This window comes from Schistocerca gregaria, chromosome 4 (genome assembly GCF_023897955.1).
Source record: "Schistocerca gregaria isolate iqSchGreg1 chromosome 4, iqSchGreg1.2, whole genome shotgun sequence".
Classification (NCBI taxonomy): domain Eukaryota; kingdom Metazoa; phylum Arthropoda; class Insecta; order Orthoptera; family Acrididae; genus Schistocerca; species Schistocerca gregaria.
In genome coordinates, this window is record NC_064923.1 from 216,318,309 (window position 1) to 216,338,230 (window position 19,922).

The 19,922-nt window shown below is 41.7% G+C and overlaps 1 protein-coding gene across 3 annotated transcripts in view; it reads right to left on the bottom strand.

The window, feature by feature from the left end:
- Nucleotides 1-19,922, bottom strand: part of LOC126267085 (uncharacterized) — a 137,196-nt gene that overhangs the window by 99,349 nt on the left and 17,925 nt on the right. The gene's annotated exons all lie outside the window — the stretch shown is intronic.

Genomic DNA, 19,922 nt, shown 5'->3' on the forward strand with positions numbered 1-19,922 from the left:
GAAGTATTTTCCGAGTGCCTTTGGTTTTTATTCTGTAAAATTCTTAAGTAAGTGATATACAAGTGTAAATCATTTTTCCATCTAGCATTCACTGAATGAATGTCACAGTTACTTCTGAAAGCAGCACTATTGTTAACAACATAATCCACGATGGAAAATATATATCGCTTCTTTTAACCTAGGGAACAGGCGATAGTCACTGGGTGCCAAGTCAGGACTATAGGGTGGGTGGGTGATTATGTTCCACTGAAACTGCTGCAGGAGAGCAACGGTTTGCCGAGCAATGTGTGGGCGAGCATTGTCATAGAGAATGTGTACGTCCTTGCTCAACATTCCTCTTCTCCGGTTCTGAATTGCCCGTTTGAGTTTTTTCAATCTCACAGTACCTGTCAGCGTTAATTGTGGTCCAAGCGATTCAGCTCCGATGATGAGGTAAAAGAAGAGGTTCATAACTTTCTGAACAGCATGGTGGTGAGCTGATACGACATGGGCATACAAAAACTGCCAAAGCGTCTACAAAAATGCATCAACCGACATGGTGATTATGTCAAAAAATAACTACATATTTAAGCTGTAAATGATGTAAACCATTGTAAAAATAAACAGGTCTATGTACTTTAACAAAATAGGAGACCTTACTTTTAGGATTAGCCTCGTAACAACAGCATCAGACTCTTACTGTCTTATATAGGAGTTGTCGACAGCAGCACCGTATTCTGCTTGTTTACATATCTTTGTATTTGAATACACATGCCTATATCAGTTTCTTTGGCACTTCAGTGTATTTGATATTCCCCTTGGTCAAATTATTCCTTTTTAAATATATGTGACAATGACTGTCAGACTTTATCAAATTACCAATATGAGCAGTAGCTATTAAAATATAAAGAACCAAGCTATGCTTATACTATGGGAATTCCAGACTTTTAGGTATATCAACAATGCAGGGAAATACAGATTGCTACTTACTGTAAAGAAGACACATCAAGTTGCAGACAGGCACGATTAAAAGACACTCACATATAGCTTTCGGCTACAGCCTTCATCAGTGAGACACACCATTCACACACACATACAAGCAAGCACACCTCATGCACACACGAAAGCCAACTCTAGCATCTTGGGCTGGACTGCAACATCACTTGGGATGCAAGCAGCAATTTGGAGGGGATGGTGAAGGGGAAGGGATAGTAGTGTATGCGTGGGGAGAGATATGAACGCTGTCTGGTGGACTGTGCAGGGACTAGACTGCCAACAGGCGCAGCGTCAGAAGGTTGTGGAGCAAGGAGGTATGGGAAAAAACGAGACACGTGGGGAGAGACATAAGGATGCATTGGCACAGGGCTGCAAATAACCAGGGTGGGAGATGAGAATGGGGAGAAGATGATGGACAGAAAGAGTGGAAACTGTTTGGTGAAGGGTGTGGGGACAATATGTTAGCACGGGTTGAGGCCAGGATAATTATGGGAGCGGAGAAAGTGTTGTAACGATAACTCCCATCTGTGCAGTTTAGAAAAGCTGGTGGTGAAGGGAAGAATCCACAAGACTCAGGTAGTGAAGCAGCCATTGAAATCAAGTGTGTTATGTTCACCTGTGTGTTGTGTCACAGGGTGGTCTGCTTTGCTCTTGGCAACAGTTTGTCGGTGACCTTCATCCTGAACGACAGTTGGTTGGTGGTAGTCTTACCAATATAAAATGCTGTGCAATGACTACAGCTGACCTGATGAATGACATGGCTGTTTTCAGTGGCCCGAACCCTGATGGGGTAGGTTAAACTTGTGACAGGGGTTGGGATTGAGAGAGGCATAGGAATGGACTAGGATGTTGTGGAGGTTGCGTGGGTGACGGAATACCACTTTAGGAGGGGTTGAAGCATCTCGAGGAGGATGTCCCTGATTTCAGGGCACGATGATAAGTAATCAAAGCCTTGCGAAGGATGTGGTTCAGTTGTTCCAGTCTGAGATGGTACTGGGTGACGAAGGGAACACTCTTTTGTGTCTGGTTCTTGAGGGTGATGGTGGGATGAGGGGTGTGAGGAGAAATGGCATGGGAAATATGCTTGCAGACTAGTTCTGGGGAATAATGCCTGTCTGTCAAGGCCCTGGTGAGTCCGTCAGCATTCTGAACAAGGGAGTTTTTTGTCACTGCAGATACGTCATCCCTGGGTAGCCAGGCTATGTGGCAGAGATTTCTTTGGTGTGAAAGGGATAATAGCTGTCAAACTGCAGGTATTTTTGGAGGTTGGTGAGTTTAATGTGGACAAAGGTGTGGGTAGGGGGGTCTTTACTTCTTCACAATCTCAACACATTCTCTCCAATCCGCTTCATGTGGTCCACCTCGATGAAGCATGCCACCTTCCTAGTATCGACCTCCTTCTCTCTGATGGCTCAATCCGCACTTCAGTCCATGTTAAACCCACCAACCACCAACGTACCTGCATTTTGACAGCTGTCATCCCATTCACATGAAAAAATCTCTGCCATATAGCCTGGCTACCCGGGGACGACGTATCTGCAGTGACAAAAACTCCAATGTTCAGTATGCTGAGGGTTTCATCAAGGCCATCACAGGCAGACACTATCCCCCAGACCTAGCCCACAAAAAGATCTCCCGTGCCATTTCCCCTAACACCCACAATTCTCCCACCTCCCCCAAGAATCAGCCACAAAGGAGTGTGCCCTTCATCACCCAGTACCATCCTGGGTTGGAACAACTGAACCACATCCTTCGCCAGGGCTTTGATTACCTATCATTGCACCATGAAATGAGGGACAACCTACCCGAGACACTTCCCACCCATTCTAAAATGAAGTTCTGACACCCACCCAGCCTCCACAACACTCTACTCCATCCCTACGCCAATCCCAGCCCCTTGCCACAAGGATCAAATCACTGTGGAAGACTGAGGTGCAAAACTTGCCCATCCACCCACCCAGCACTTCCTATTCCACACCTGTCACAAGTTTATCCTACCCCATCAGGGGACGGGCCACCTGTGAAAACAGCCATCTCATTTATCAGCTCCACTACAATCATTGCAGCTTTCTGTACTGGTATGACTACCAATGTGACGTACACCAAGATGAACAGGACACCACCAAACAGTGGCCAAGAGCAAAGCAGACCACCAAGATGCACAGCATGTAGCTGAACATAACACACTTGATTTCAATCCAATCCATCTGGATCCCTCCCTCCACCATCATCATTTCTGAACTGTGTAAATGGGAGTTATTCTTACAACACTTTCTCCACTCCCATAATTATCCTGACCTCAACCTATGGTAACATATGGCTCCATGCCCTCCACTCTGTCCTATCATCTCCTCCCCATTATCATTATATTTGCAGCCCTCTGCTAACACTTCTGCCCATCTTTCCCTGCTTCTCTCCTTTTTTTTTCACCACCTCCCTGCCCCACAATCTCCTGACGCTGTGCCTGTCGGCAGTCTAGTCTCTGCACACTCCAACAGACTGTGTTTGACTCTCTCCCCACCCGTACACTACCATATTTACTCGAATCTAAGCTGCACCTGAAATATGAGACTCGAAATAAAAATAAAAAATAAAATAAAATACATAAAAATAAAAAAAATTACAAAAATTCCCGAATCTAAGCCGCACCTGAAATTTGAGACTCGAAATTCAAGGGGTGAGAAAAGTTTTAGTCCGCACTTCCAAATCGAAACAAAGTTGGTCCACTGTAATATGAGACACAATTTAGGTCTAGTGAATGATGATACAGCTACAGCAGTTTGGTTCAAGTCGTAAGCTTAGCAGTTAAGATTTACCAGGTAGCCATTGCTATGCATCAGGCGCTCCGTCCGTATTTATATGGGTACCCTTCCTTTTTCACGTGCTTCGTCTGGTTTGAATTGATTGCTTATTTTTCTTTGATCTGATAAGTGCCGTTCTCTTTGTTATAGGTGTTTACATCACTCTAAGCTGAAAATGTATTAGGCCCCTATTGTACTGTATCATGCATTGTTTGTTGCGTTGTTAACTACACTGCTGCTTTCTTTGATAATGATCAACAAGAACCAAATAATAGACGCAACCACCTCTTTAGTACATTTAATGTACTAACATTACATTCTGCACAGAAATTAGAGTCATCTTAGATTTAAAAATCTAGTCAATTGCCGTGCTTCATTTCTGACTGTATCACTATTAGGCATAAGAATAATACAAATATAAACATGATGTGTGTGTGTGTGTGTGTGTGTGTGTGTGTGTGTGTGTGTGTGTGTGTGTGTGTGTGTATATATATTAAAAACAAAGATTCCAAGACTTACCAAGTGGGAAAGCGCCGGTAGATAGGCACAATAAATAAAACACATTGAAATTCTGTGTGTGTGTTTTATTTATTGTGCCTATCTACCGGCGCTTTCCCGCTTGGTAAGTCTTGGAATCTTTGTTTTTAATATATTTTTCCCATGTGGAAGTTTCTTTATAGGATGTGGGTTTTAAGGGAGAGGGTAAGGAGTCATTCCAATCCCGGGAGCGGAAAGACTTACCTTAGGGGGAAAAAAGGACAGGTGTACACTCGCACACACACACATATCCATCTGCACATACACAGACACAAGCAGACATTTGTAAAGGCAAAGAGTTTGGGCAGAGATGTCAGTCGAGGTGGAAGTACAGAGGCAAAGATGTTGTTGAAAGACAGGTGAGGTATGAGTGGCGGCAACTTGAAATTAGCGGAGGTTGAGGCCTGGCGGATATCAAGAAGAGAGGATATACTGAAGGGCAAGTTCCCATCTCCGGAGTTCGGATAGGTTGGTGTTGGTGGGAAGTATCCAGACACCCCGGACGGTGTAACACTGTGCCAAGATGTGCTGGCCGTGCACCAAGGCATGTTTAGCCACAGAGTGATCCTCATTACCAACAAACACTGTCTGCCTGTGTCCATTCATGTGAATGGACAGTTTGTTGCTGGTCATTCCCACATAGAAAGCGTCACAGTGTAGGCAGGTCAGTTGGTAAATCACGTGGGTGCTTTCACATGTGGCTCTGCCTTTGATCGTCTACACCTTCCGGGTTACAGGAATGGAGTAGGTGGTGGTGGGACAGGTGGAACAGGTTTTACATCGGGGGCGGTTACAAGGGTAGGAGCCAGAGGGTAGGGAAGGTGGTTTGGCGATTTCGTAGGGATGAACCAAGAGGTTACGAAGGTTAGGTGGACGGTGGAAAGACACTCTTGGTAGAGTGGGGAGGATTTCATGATGGATGGATCTCATTTCGGGGCAGGTTTTTAGGAAGTAGTATCCCTGCTGGAGAGCCACATTCAAAGTCTGATCCAGTCCCGGGAAGTATCCTGTCACAAGTGGGGCACTTTTAGGGTTCTTCTGTGAGAGGTTCTGGGTTTGAGGGGATGAGGAAGTGGCTCTGGTAATTTGTTTCTGTACCAGGTTGGGAGGATAGCTGCGGGATGCGATAGCTGTTTTCAGGTTGTTGGTGTAATGGTTCAGGGATTCAGGACTGGAGCAGATTCGTTTGCCATGAAGGCCTAGGCTGTAGGGAAGGGACCGTTTGATATGGAATGGGTGGCAGCTGTCATAATGGAGGTACTGTTGCTTGTTGGTGGGTTTGATGTGGACAGATGTGTGAAGCTGGCCATTGGAGGACAAATGGAGGTCAACGTCAAGGAAAGTGGCATGGGATTTGGAGTAGGACCAGGTGAATCTGATGGAACCAAAGGAGTTGAGGTTGGAGAGGAAATTCAGGAGTTGTTCTTCACTGTGAGTCAAGATATTGAAAATGTCATAAATAAATATGTACCAAACTTTGGGTTGGCAGGCTTGGGTAACCAAGAAGGCTTCCTCTAAGCGACCCATATATAGGTTGGCATACGAGGGGGCCATCCTGATACCCATGGCTGTTCCCTTTAATTGTTGGTATGTCTGGCCTTCAAAAGTGAAGAAGTTGTGGGTCAGGATGAAGCTGGTTAAAGTGACGAGGAAAGACGTTTTAGGTAGGGTGACAGGTGATCGGCGTGAAAGGAAGTGCTCCATTGCAGCGAGGCCCTGGACGTGCAGGATATTTGTGTATAGGGAAGTGGCATCAATGGTTACAAGGATGGTTTCCGGGGGTAACAGACTGGGTAAGGATTCCAGGCGTTCGAGAAAATGGTTGGTGTCTTTGATGAAGGATGGGAGACTGCATGTAATGGGTTGAAGGTGTTGATCTACGTAGGCAGATCATTCTTCCGGCTGACAAGGGTTCCACGACCGTGGTACTTGATCGTCGGGAGTATGTAGCTGAGGGACTGCCTCAGCTTTCAGACAACTCTACATACAAAGTTTGCCAAGGTAATCCCATTCCTGATGTCCAGGCGGAGCTTCAAGGAATCCTCAGAACCTTAGGTCCCCTACAAAACCTTTCACCTGACTCCATCAAACTCCTGACCCCACCGACACCTCGCACTCCTACCTTCTACCTACTTCCTAAAATTCACAAACCCAAACATCCCGGCTGCCCCATTGCAGCTGGTTACCAAGCCCCAGCAGAGTGTACTCTGCGTACGTAGATCAACACCTTCAACCCATTACATGCAGTCTCCCATCCTTCATCAAAGACACCAACCATTTTCTCGAACGCCTGGAATCATTACCCAGTCTGTTACCCCCGGAAACCATCCTTGTAACCATTGATGCCACTTCCCTATACACAAATATCCCACACGTCCAGGGCCTCGCTGCAATGGAGCACTTCCTTTCACGCCGATCACCTGCCACCCTACCTAAAACGTCTTTCCTCGTCACCTTAGCCAGCTTCATCCTGACCCACAACTTCTTCACTTTTGAAGGCCAGACATACCAACAATTAAAGGGAACAGCCATGGGTACCAGGATGGCCCCCTCTCTGCCCAAACTCTTTACCTTTACAATTGTCTAGTTGTGTCTGTGTATGTGCGGATGGATATGTGTGTGTGTGTGTGCGAGTGTATACCTGTCCTTTTTTTCCCCTAAGGTAAGTCTTTCCGCTCCCGGGATTCGAATGACTCCTTACCCTCTCCCTTAAAACCACATCCTTTCGTCTTTCCCTCTCCTTCCCTCTTTCCTGATGAAGCAACCGTTGGTTGTGAAAGCTTGAATTTTGTGTGTATGTTCGTGTGTCTATCGACCTGCCAGTGCTTTCGTTTGGTAAGTCACATCATCTTTGTTTTTAGATATATTTTTCCCTCTATTATATACATGTGTGTGTGTGTGTGTGTGTGTGTGTGTGTGTGTTGCTGATGAAGGCTGTGACTAAAAGCTATACGTGAGAGTATTTTAACTGTGCCTGTCTGCAACCTGATGTGTCTTCTTTAGTCTTTTCCTACATTGTTGATGTTATTACTTGGAGTTTCCATTGTTTGGCTTTTAGGTATGGCACCCATATTGATTTATTAAAATTTGGATATTGAAAATTATGAAATTCTTCATTATGCCAATTACATCTTTGTTACCAGTGTTGTTGAGTTCAGACAATTTAGTCTATCAATAGTATGTTAACATATTCCAGAAATTTATAGTGGTTTGGTCACGGTTTGGGCTGACTGAAATCATCCAATATTGAGAAGGAAAACAGCATGAAAATAAGAAGAACTTGTACAGATCATAGCTACTGCAGTTACCAGTATAAAAGACAAAGTAAGACGGTGGGGGCCAAACCTGCTTTGTCACAATCTGGAAGATTCATTGCAACGCTACTTAAAATTGCACACAGTCACAAGATTCTTTACTCTTCAATGGTGTAATAATTGATTCAATTTCATCTTTGCTTGTTCCTGTAGCTGCATGTGATGTAGTTGTCTCAGAATACCAGCATTCAAGAGTTCTACATATCCACCTGTGCCAATAAAATTTTTATTCAACTTACCAGCCACTGACAAGTAGTGATTATTAAATATTTTGCAGAACTTGGATGGATCATTAATAGTTTCATTCCCATACAAGAGAGGTGTAATATGTTGAAGACACATACTTTGCCCTATACCACTTTCACATTTGAACACATAATTTAAATTTTTGCTGAGTGTGTTCTATCCTCTTCGCATGATCCACTGTTTTAACCCGTCTGATGACATCCCTCAGCACTTTGCGTTATTGTCTGTAGTAAAATTCTGCTTTCAGGCTTTAACTGATCATATTATGATACGCTCCCGTTTCTTCCTACATGGTATTCTAATACTAACTATCTAAATCAGTTGCTTATTAGTACTACTTAGGTGTCTGCACATTTTTTAAAGGAAAAGAGTTATTAAAGTTATCAAATATAATGTCTCATCAACAACGTGGAATGCACGTGGGCACACAGTCATAAGTATTTTGACAGCAGGGATGCAATGACTTGAAATTCAGTTAAACTATTTTCTTTTTCTAAATCATGGGTAGTGGAAGTTGGGTTATAACTATCTAGTAACAACTAGAGATACAATCTGGTGGGAACTTCACAACTAGTTAAAAAACTAAAATGGAGTTTTTTTAAAAAGTAATGTAAGCGAGAACATGGAAACTCTAACAACAATCTATAACTGGTGAGCAAACAACAGCAGTTATAGTGGAAAGGAATCACACTACAGTTGTATAGTGGAGACATGCTGTACATCAAGGATAAGCGGTCTTCTTCTTTTTTTTTTTTTTTCCCCCAGAATTGATAGCTAGTGCTTTGCAGGAATGAGTAATAGTACGAATGTGGCTCCAACAAAGCAAATTAAATATAGGAATTGGAGTGATAGTGTGTGAAAAGTTTCTAAGCAAGACAGGGCAAGGTGGAAATATGGTGTATAAACATCGTAGGGCATGTTTAGGGGAGATGTAGGATGTTACTTCAACCTACTGTCACATGATGTAGTATATACAGAACACACATTTTCTGGTGCTTGTGTAGTCATCAATGTGGATATGAAGTATTAGGTACAGCCCAATTAAAATTTTATAGTACGGGATTGACTATTCTATAATAATCAAAATATCCACGGGTGTACTGCCGGTCTATAGTGTCCAACGGGCACAATATTTCGGCGATCAAACATGTCGCCATCATCAGGTGAACTGACGGACTGAGCTCCTTTGAACGCGACGGCACGGAGATCCGTACGCTATGGCTGAGCAGCCATAGCGTACGGATCTCCGTGCCGGCGCGTTCACAGGAGCTCAGTCCGTCAGTTCACCTGATGATGGCGACATGTTTGATCGCCGAAATATTGTGCCCGTTGGACACTATAGACCGGCAGTACACCCGTGGATATTTTGATTATCAAATACGCCAGGAGAAACTCAAGAATCACATCGTATTCTATAATGTTTCTTTTAAGACATTTGAGGATTCTATAATTTTATATGTGAGAGGGATTCATTCATGTACATGTTTGCTATGGATCTGTTTCAAAAGTAATTGGGAATGGGGCATGCAGACAGACCTGACTTTACTGACAGTGTCAGCACAAAGACAGAGTTAGTGTTTATGATATCACAGCAGTGATGGCCACTAAAGTTAACAAATCCATCGAGAAGACTAGGAGAGTATTTATACTGGAAAGAAAACAGAAGCAGGTGTTAGCATCTTACTTAGACAGCGAATGAACACGAAAAGTTCCAATATTATGGATATAGAGGAATTATGGGCAAAGTTTCAATCAATTGTAAATCACGCTCTGCAGAAGAATTTGCCAAGAGGATTTAGAACAGAAAAGACCCACTGTGGTTCACTAACAAAATTCAGAAAATTCCGAGGAAACAAAGACCATTGCACTTTCGATTCAGAAAAGGGCGTGTAAATGACAGGCAAAAGTTACCATAAATTCAAGCACCTGTAAAAAAATCAATGCACAAAGCATACAATAACTTCCACTGTTACAAAGCGAAGTGGTGTAGTTGCTAGCACACTGGACTCACTTTCAGGAGGACGACTGTTCAAATCCATACCCAGCACCCTGATTTAGGTTTCCGTGATTTCCCTAAATCTCTTCAGGCAAATGCCAGAACGAGTCCTTTGAAAGAGCACAGCTAACTCCCTTCCCCATCCTCCCCTGATCCAATGGGTCCGATGATCTCGCTGTTTGGGTACCATATACCACTTTAATTACTTCATTTCCTATTCAACTTGCAAAAGGAGGGAGTGAAAAACAATTGTATGCTTCTGTACAAGCACCCTAACTTCTCTTACTTTGCCTTCTTGGTCCTTCCGTCACATGTATGTTGGCAGTAGTACAACTGTTCCTCCTCCACATCACCCAACCAACTTCCACCATCATGCCTCAGCAAAAGTGCTGAGAACACAAGAAAGTTCTGGTCCTACATAAAATCACTAAGTGGGTCAAAGGTTTCCGTCCATTTATTGAGCACTCTGGGGTGGCAATAGAACACAGCAAAAGGAAAGATGAAGATTTAAATTTCGCATTCAATAAATCATTCACACAGGAGGATCAAACAACCACCATATGGAGGACATAGTAATGGGCATCACAGACATAGAACAGCAACAGAAAGAGTTCCAACCAAGTAAATCACCAGGTTTGGATGGTATCCCAACTCTATTTTATGCTATGCAACAACTGCACAATGGCTCATCACTATGTCACTTAGCCCACCTATGAAGCATCAACAGTGCAGTGCAGCTAGCTGCGCACCTGATATACTCTATGGCATTGGCTCTTTACTTAGCCTGCATTTATCACAAATCTCTCACGCAGTGCAAACCATGAGACTGAAAAGATGTTAGAACATAATAAATATCCTTGAGACAGAAAAGCACAAATGAGCACTGACTTAGAAAGCATTGCTCATGCAAAACTTAGCTTGGCCTGCAAACCACAGATGAATAGCAACAGGCACATTCCATGTCCCTAGATTTTCAGAAAGTGCTAATGAAGGACCGAGCACACAGAATTGCTTCCCAGATATGCAAGCGGCTAGAAGACTTCTTAAATAATAGAAGCCAAAATGATGTCCTCAATGGCGAGTGTGCATCACAGACAAGGGTATCATCAGGAGGGCCCAAAAGAGGTGTGACATGACCATTTTTGTCCTCCACATATTTAAAATTATGTGTTGGATAAGCTGAGCAGCAAACTGAGACTGCTGACACTATAGTATATACAGAATGACTTCAGACAGAATTTCTGTGGTGTGGTGAATGGAAGCTTGCTCCACATGTAGAAAAATTTTAAGTTCAACAATGTAGGAAAAGACTGATCGCTACTTACCATATAAAAGATACATCAAGTTGCAAACAGGAACAATTAAAAGACATTTTGAAGGATTAGTTCAATACAAATTCGTGCCACAGGGACAAATTGTTAACTGATGGTACTATCAGCACATGTTGCGATGCCCGAGGGAGAATGTGAGAAGGAAATGCCCCGAAATGTGACGACACCATTCATGGCTGTTTCATCACGATAACGCACCTGCACATTCATCCCTGTTAGCTCGTTACTAGAGCACAAAAAATAAAATCCTTGTGCTGCCTCATCCTCTGTACTCTCCAGGCCTGGCCCGGGTGAACTTTTTTTTAATTTTCAAAGTTGAAAACCCTGTTGAGAGGAAGGAGACTTGCAATGATAGGCAAGATAAAAGAAGACAGCACTTCGCACATATTCCACAAGTCTCTGTATGGTATGTAGCAAAAGGTACCACATACCACTATTAATTACTTCATTTCCTATTTCACTTGCAAAAGGAGTGAGAGAAAAACAATTGTATGCTTCAGTACAAGCCCTGACTTCTCTTACTTTGCCTTCATGATCCTTACATTACATGTTTATGTTGGCAGTAGTACAACTGTTCTGTAGTCAGCAGCAAATAGCTGTTCTCTTAATTTTCTCAATAGTGCTTCATGCAAAGGACATAGTCTTCTTCCATGGCTTCCTATTTCAGTTTATAAAGCACCACTGTAATACTCACATACTGACTGGATGTACCACTAACAACTTTAGCGGCACACATCTGAATTGCTTTGATGTCTTCCATTAATCTCACCTGTAGGGACCCCAACGCTCGAACAGTGTTCTATACATGGTTTCCTTTGTAGATTAACTACTCTTTACTGAACTTCTCCCAATAAACCACAGTCAACAATTAGCCTCCCCTACTACCATCCTTATGTGCTCGTTCCATTTCATATCACTTTGCAACATTACGCCTTGATATTTAATCGACATGATTTTGTCAAGCTGCACACTTCTGATGTTGTGTTTGAACATTATAGGACTGTTTTTCCTACTCATTTCCATCAACTTACAGTTCTCAAACAAAGGAAATTCCCGGTAGGAATATAAACAGGAAAAGACAGATTGTTACTTACCGTAAAGAAGAAATGTCAAAAGTTGCAGACAGGCACAAGACACGTCCTGATACTACCATCGATTAACTGGTTGTCCTTATGGCACGAATTCACAATGAACTAATCCTTCAAAGTCAAAGAAAACTATCATCATCACGGCTTTGACATTTGACCTGGCCTGATGGGCTTTTTCGGTGCTGGAAAAACAATTCTGACCCACTGTGAAGATTGTACCTTGATCTCAACATCGTAACTGTATCCACGTTTCAACAGCAGCTACAATTCTCCTAAGGAATGTCTCGTTCTCATTTGCGTCACCCAAAAGCTACGAGGTAACCAAGGTCTTTCCGGTTTTGACTCTTGAGCTATGGGACGAACTTGGTGGCACCACAGTGCATTCCAAGATGCTGGGTCATGATTTCATGACATGATCCAACCGAGATATTACATTATTTTGTAGTCTCTTGGACAGTCAGTCATCAATTGCCATGCAAAGACTAACATGCACAATTTCATTGATGTTCCTGACATGAGCATTGTCGGTAGACGTCAAAGTGTGTCCTGAACAAGGGTCATTTTTAACTTCCATCTGGTTAGTTTTAAGCCATGTGAACCACTTATAACACCGAGCAAAGTTTAAGCACTCGTCACCATAGGCTTCCTGCATCATTTGGTGTGTCTCTGTAAAGGTTTTTGTGAGTTTCACACAAAATTTAATAGAGGCTCATTGCTCCTCTAACTCTGCCATCTCGAAAGTCACAAACTGTGTGACACAAATTTCTACTCAATACAGCACTGAACAACAACTGCCAGACATACAACAATGAAACTTCTGGCAGTTCCATGTTTAGCACAGTCATGTGCAGGGATGCCAAACACATTTTGTTCCAACAAACCATTGGCACGATATTACGGATGTTCAAGAATTTTTCGAGTGGACCTCGTATTCACCGACACCTAAAACATCAAATTATATTTGCATTATCTATTCTGCTGCATTGAGTACCTATCAGAATCACTGCTGCAAGAGCACTAGAGATCGTGTATGCCTTTTTGGCTCTCGGTCCAGTCATGTTTTAAGTTTCCCACAATATTCCCCTGAAGCAAATGCTCAACAGCCTCATGTGGTGGCTTTTGTTTCTGCTAAACTACCACTGCTCACACAGTAAAAATCTGTATACTGTTCTCATTTGAAAGTTTAATCAACAACAAGTACTTTGAACAATCAGATAGTCACCATATAAAACTCCTGTCTCTAAATGTGGCACAAATATTTTACTGAAGATTTTGAAGAGAATGCGCAACAGTCAGCCACTTTAAAACAATCTTACTTTTGGCAGTATGTGGATGACATGTTTGGGGTGTTGCCTCATTTCTCTATCATCAAATACTCAGTTTATGATGGAGATGCAGAAGAAGGCACATTACCCTTCCAAGACATTTTGGCACAAACAAAAGCCAACAGAAAGCTGGGTCATAGTGAGTACTGCAAGTATGCTCATGACGTTATATTTGGAGGCTACAAGTTGTCACCACCCTCCACAATATGACTCAGGTTCCCAATTAAGTACATCCTGGAACACTGCACTTGCCACCATCAGATGCAGAGGGAAACAAGAACATCCCACGACAGTTATGTAGCAACACTGAGGAAGTTCTGTCTAGCAACAATTCTAATTTAACACCCACTTACAGCATCATTTTGAAACTGGTGCATGTGCTGTGATGTAACATGTCAATTCTACGGAATAACAAATTGTTGCTTCCCACCACTCAGGCTGGCGAAAGATGTTTGTGGCAAACCACAAACATTGTTCAGGTAGTTGTTAAGTGTGGAACATCAACCTGTGCGCACTTCGGTTTGCCCTAAGTACAGATGGGATGTAAGAGGCAACAGCTCAGAACACTGACAAGGCATGGCAGCAAGTGAGCATTTCTGACAACTGTGGAATGTTGATTATGCTTTGGCATCGTGGCTTGGGGGGGCCTTGGAAGTCACAGTGGAATAGACTCAGGCAATGATGTCAACACCAGAACAACTTAAGAATTTATGAAAACTGCCATTGTGCAACATTATATCAGTACTGGAATACTCACTGTGATCTATATGAGCTATAAGCTAAGAACAATCTGTTCAGTCACAATTGTAAATGAAGTTGCTCAGTGGAAATGTTGCAATTATAATACAGAAGAGCTGTCGCAAGACTGATCACATCATTTCAGTAGCTTGAATAGACTGGAACTCTCTTCCAGCATTTGTCACTGGAGAAGGTGAAGATGTCACTCATTTCTAGAGGCACTGCATAAGCAGGGCCACTAAAGCAAGTAACTTCAAGAACGGTGACTGCAAGATATTGGAAAGGCACAAGCTAACAAACATATCAATCAGAGGACAGATTGTGCATGGAGTGGAGCACACCACGGCAAAAAAATCCAACCTGTTACACTCCAGCACAGAAGCCCACAGCTTAGCTGGGGGACTCCAAATGCACATGCTCAGATACGGACTCCATACAGACTGCCACAATAGCAACACAGGAAGTTCTAATTGCCAGTAGTACCAAACAGCCACCACCTGGCGATTATGAGCAGTTTCCTCAATGGAATATTGGGGTAGGCATAAAACATGGTCTGGCGGAAGACTCAAGAGCCATATCAAGCAGCTGATATTTACACTGATGTCACAAAAGTCATGGGATTCCTACCAATATTGTGGTGTAGTGCAGCAACTCGATGTGGTATGGACTCAACAATGCATTGGAAGTCTCCTGCAGAAATTGAGACACTTTGCCTCTATAGCCAGCCATAACTGCGAAAGTGTTGCTGGTGCAGGATTTTGAGCACAAACTGACCTTTCGTTTATGTCTCATAAATGATCGATGGGATTCATATCCGGCGATCTGGGTCATTCGATCAAATTGTTCAGAATGTTCTTCAAGCCAGTTGCGAACAATTGTGGCCAGGTGCCATGGTGCATTCACATCCATAAAAAATCCATAACCGTTTGGGAACATGAAGTCCACGAATGGCTGCAAATGATTTCCAAGTAGATAAACATAACTACTTTCAGTCAATAATCGGTTCAGTTGGACTAGAGGACCCAGTCCATTCCACGTTAACATAGCCCACACCATTATGGGGCCACCGTCACTGACAACCTAGGTCCACTGTTTCTTGGGATCTTCACCATGCTGGAATCGTACCATCCGTTCTTACAAACTGAAATTGGCACTTATTTGACCAAGCCACAGATTTCCAGTGATCCAGAGGTCAACCAATATGGTCACAAGTCCACAAAAGTTGCTGCAGGCAATGTCGTGATGTTAGCAGTGGCTCTCACATCGATTGTTTGCTGCCGTATCCCATTAATGCCAAATTTTGCTGCACTGTTCTAGCAGATAGATTCGTTGTACATCCCACATTAATTCCTGCAGTTATTTCAGGAAGTGCTGCTTCTCTTTTAGCAGTGACAACTCTATGCAAATGCCACTGTTCTCAGGCATAAGTGAACGGTAAAAGCTGATGCCTGAAATTTTCTTGGCACACGCTTCTCAGAATACTGAATTCCCTAATGATTTCCGAAGCGTAATGTTAAATGCAGCTAGCTCCAACTACCATTCCAAGTTAAAAGTCTGTTAATTTACACCATACAGCCACAGTCATGTCGGGAATCTTTTCACATGAAACATCTGACAAATCGCAGCTCCGCCAACGCACTGCCCTTTTGTATATGATACTACTGCCACTTGTATACTTGCACATCGCTATCCCATGACTATGGTCACTTCTGTACACAATTGCCCTACTGTCAGCCACACATGATTGCCCTTCGGTTAGGCAAATTGTTATAAAGAGTGATGTTAAAATTAAAGATTTCCTTTTTTTATATATATATGTTGTGGCTTGGTACTGAGACTAGAGGCAATTATGCATTTAAAGTGGAAGTTTGTGCAATGAAGTTGGATGCATAAGAGCCTAATTTGGATATTAAACTCATGATGTAGTTTTAAGTAGCTAGACACTATAGAAGGCAAAGTACCCACGGACCAAAAGTTAATATCGTGTCTAGTGTAATATGCATGATTTTTATCATGTATTTTAGTTTCATTAATGAAGACTGTGTGGTTATTACTTGCATGCAACAGGTCACCTACGTCACAAATGCAATACAACCCAAACATAGGCTTCCAGAAGTTCTACAGTGTATGGAAGAGAATTTCAAACAATTAGTTTATAGATGGTTAGACCAAGAGGAGCCACAGAACAATAAATTTTTCACTGTTAATAATAACTTCCCTTCTGATGTATTACAAACAGCTACAGTAGTGTGCCTTAGGTGTTTAGTCTGCACAAGTCATATGTTGTACCCACTGCAAAAATCACAAAAATAAAATTGAACTGGAATAATTGAAGAGACTGGAGAAATGACCTGTGAAAACGTCACTTTGAGTTACTCCATGTGACATCTTGATTAAATTCAAAGACAAGAACTTAAATACCATAATACAAAACAGTTTATTTACTAGACAGAATTTTTTGCAGTACAAATGGAACTACCTGTTACCAAAGCCTGCGTCACCTAGGATGGCGCTTCCGCACATAGAGGCGGAGTGGAAAGGAAGCATGGGGGAAAGAGAACTGCACATGCGCACCAGCAGAGAGCGGGCAAACAAAGTCCATGTTGCTGAACTGCATTGCTGCAGATAACAGTCAGGCTCATTTGCATGTGATAGATTATATTATACGTTCAAATCTATGAGGGGATAACAAATATTAAAACCAATTTCTATCAATCGTCATGAGAGAAATATTAATTCATGTCCAATGCTCCACAGATTTACTCTGCATGACACCGGGAGGTGAGAACAGCTGACACAGCTTTGTGAAGATGTGAAGTACAATTTTTCTCTAAACAACACTGAAGCTGCTTGCAATAATTACCATTTATTGTGATTTGAACTGATTTTATAATTAAAAATTTAATACACAAACAATTAACTTCAAGCACAAACCAAAATCATTATATTTGCTTGACAACTGCTTCTGATCAATAGAATTTTTAAAAATGTACAAGGTGTGTGTGTGTGTGTGTGTGTGTGTGTGTGTGTGTGTGTGTGTGTGTTTGATAATAGTTTTAAGTGTAATCACTGTGTATAAAAAAGCATTAGTGATAGAAAAGACTAATGCAAAAGACTATCGTAAAAATGGCTAGTAAGTTGTTATATTTTTCATTGTTAATGGGCATTATGCATGTAAACTAACACGTTCGCTATTACAGTGAGAGACCACATTTATAATCCATTGGACAAGCAAACAATTAACCATCATCTGCCACTAACTCCAGGGAATCTGACCAATAATATCGAAAACCACAGATATCTTTACAAGTAACAGTTACTGTCATTTTAGGGCCTTATCTAGTTTGTGTGTTGAAAATGACAGAGGTTTACAACATAATTGGAGAAGCTTAACTTCTCCTTGGGCAATATGCTGAATATTGCATAATTAAAAGGATACAATGTTCTCTTCAGAAGGCTAGAAAGTTCTCATTATTATGTATGCAACTGATATGTTGACAAACACATTTTTTAAACAAGTCGTTAAAACTAAGAAATATTATTACTTTGTTCCAAAGTCTACATCATAATACCATCATCACTTCTATTTGAGTCTGTTTAAAAGTACGATGATAGTTCAAGGCTTATATCCATCATCACTTCCCTGCCAAATTATTCTTTCTGAAGCTTTTCAGCATTCCACACAGCCTGTGCCCATGCTACAGGTGGGCTGTTGTCTGTTGCCTCATTGTCTATTGCCTCATGCACAAGCGATTCATTGCATGTTATCTTGAATGTTTTGTTTTTTTCTCCCACATAGCCTCAAAACCCTTTGCCCAAATTAATTCCATGGGTCTACAATGACAGTGACATGTGGGTAAATGCAAAACTTAAGTGATCCCGTTCACCTGCAAGGAAGTCAAGTTTGTATTTTCTGTCACGTGAATTGTACAGTATAAATTAACGAGCTGCAGAAGATCGGCATAAGTCTGATTTATATGATGCCTAATATTTCTATTTAAGCCAGGGAAATAAATCCACTTTTCTAGTGTTTGTACTTGATTTTTTTTTCTCTATAAGATGTGAATTATAATTGACAATGAGCAACTTCGAAGCAAGGTATGACAAGAATTGTGAATCACGTCACGAAACTGACAGTGTTCATTACGAATGCTATTCGCTGCTGTTTTTCTTGCACGTAAATACAAGTTTATTCTCAGAAATAAAACCAGAAGAAGAGTCAGCATGCAGAATAAGAGAACCTATCCCTATGAAAACTTTAAAACTGCCAGTACCATCACTCATTTTCCAGCACATCATCTTGGAATGATTCTTACTGACCCATGTTTCATCAAAGTAATATACTGTTGAACTACCTCCTTCTCTTGTATCGTGAATCTTTATGTGGGATATAGTTGATGCTGCACCTAGGTCACTTCTTTGAACTATAAACTCTCTTCTTAACATATCTGGAACCAACGTCTTTTAAAATTCTTTACCTTGGCAAAGCGCTTACCATTGAAGCCTGCATAGTTGTAACATGTTTTTGTTATGTCGAGCATTCATCATTCACATGGAGCACTTTAAAACATCATTGTTAAAACTACCGACTTGCATTACAGGTTCCTTGCGATTTCGATGCTTTCCAGGCGACACGAAACCAACTGTTTCTACAGCTCTGACACTTTCCTTTACAATTCTCTTTGGGGTTCTCTTGGCTGACACCATGTGGTTCTGGAGTCCATTCTTGTGTTATCCACTGTCAACAGCACGAGACCTGCTTTTAAATTCACATTTGAAAAAGTTATAAATGTGGTAAATAATCTGCCATGCCTGCTTGTGGAGCACGTCACGTTTATTTCCATCACCTGACCTTTTTTTTAATCACACTTTAAACATTTACAAGATATACATTCACAGTTATACAGCTGCAAGAAAAAAAAAAGGAAGCAAAAAAATTTATAGTTGAATGAATAATTCGGTTTCACGAAGTGTGGCAATAGTGCGTAGCATGTAGATTCTCGCTCTCTAGCTGTAACACTCTGCTAGCCACTCAGAAAGAGAATGAATATTATTGACCACCAGTGGCTAGTGGAGGGGGATGCGCAGAACGGCTGAATATTGGGCCACCTTCTTACATGACGCGAACAACAGCATATGGTGCATTCACAAACACAAGAAATAGCATTATGAGACTAGTTCTTACCAACAGGGGGAGGCCACTATGTTGGGACCACAGATTTACTTCAAACTTTGTACATCTTTAGTAGGTCATTAAAACAATATAATGTGCAAATAGTAAGGTGCACTATTGTAGCAATTCCAAGAAAATTACACGAGAAGTTTTAAGCATCTATTAAGTAACTGATGTATCTGTATGGAAGTGCAAGCCATTACGGGCTATTGTTGTCAAGTGGTTAGTGTTTGGGCATTGCAAGAGAATCGACGATGAGGTGAAGGTTTGATTCCCAAGATCACTTATTTTTTTAATCTATATGTTTTTCATCACTTGTCACATTATTTAATTTACTTGACATGTGAGAGATAATATAATTTTAAAAAACCACATGCATTTTCATGAAGCTGCAGAGA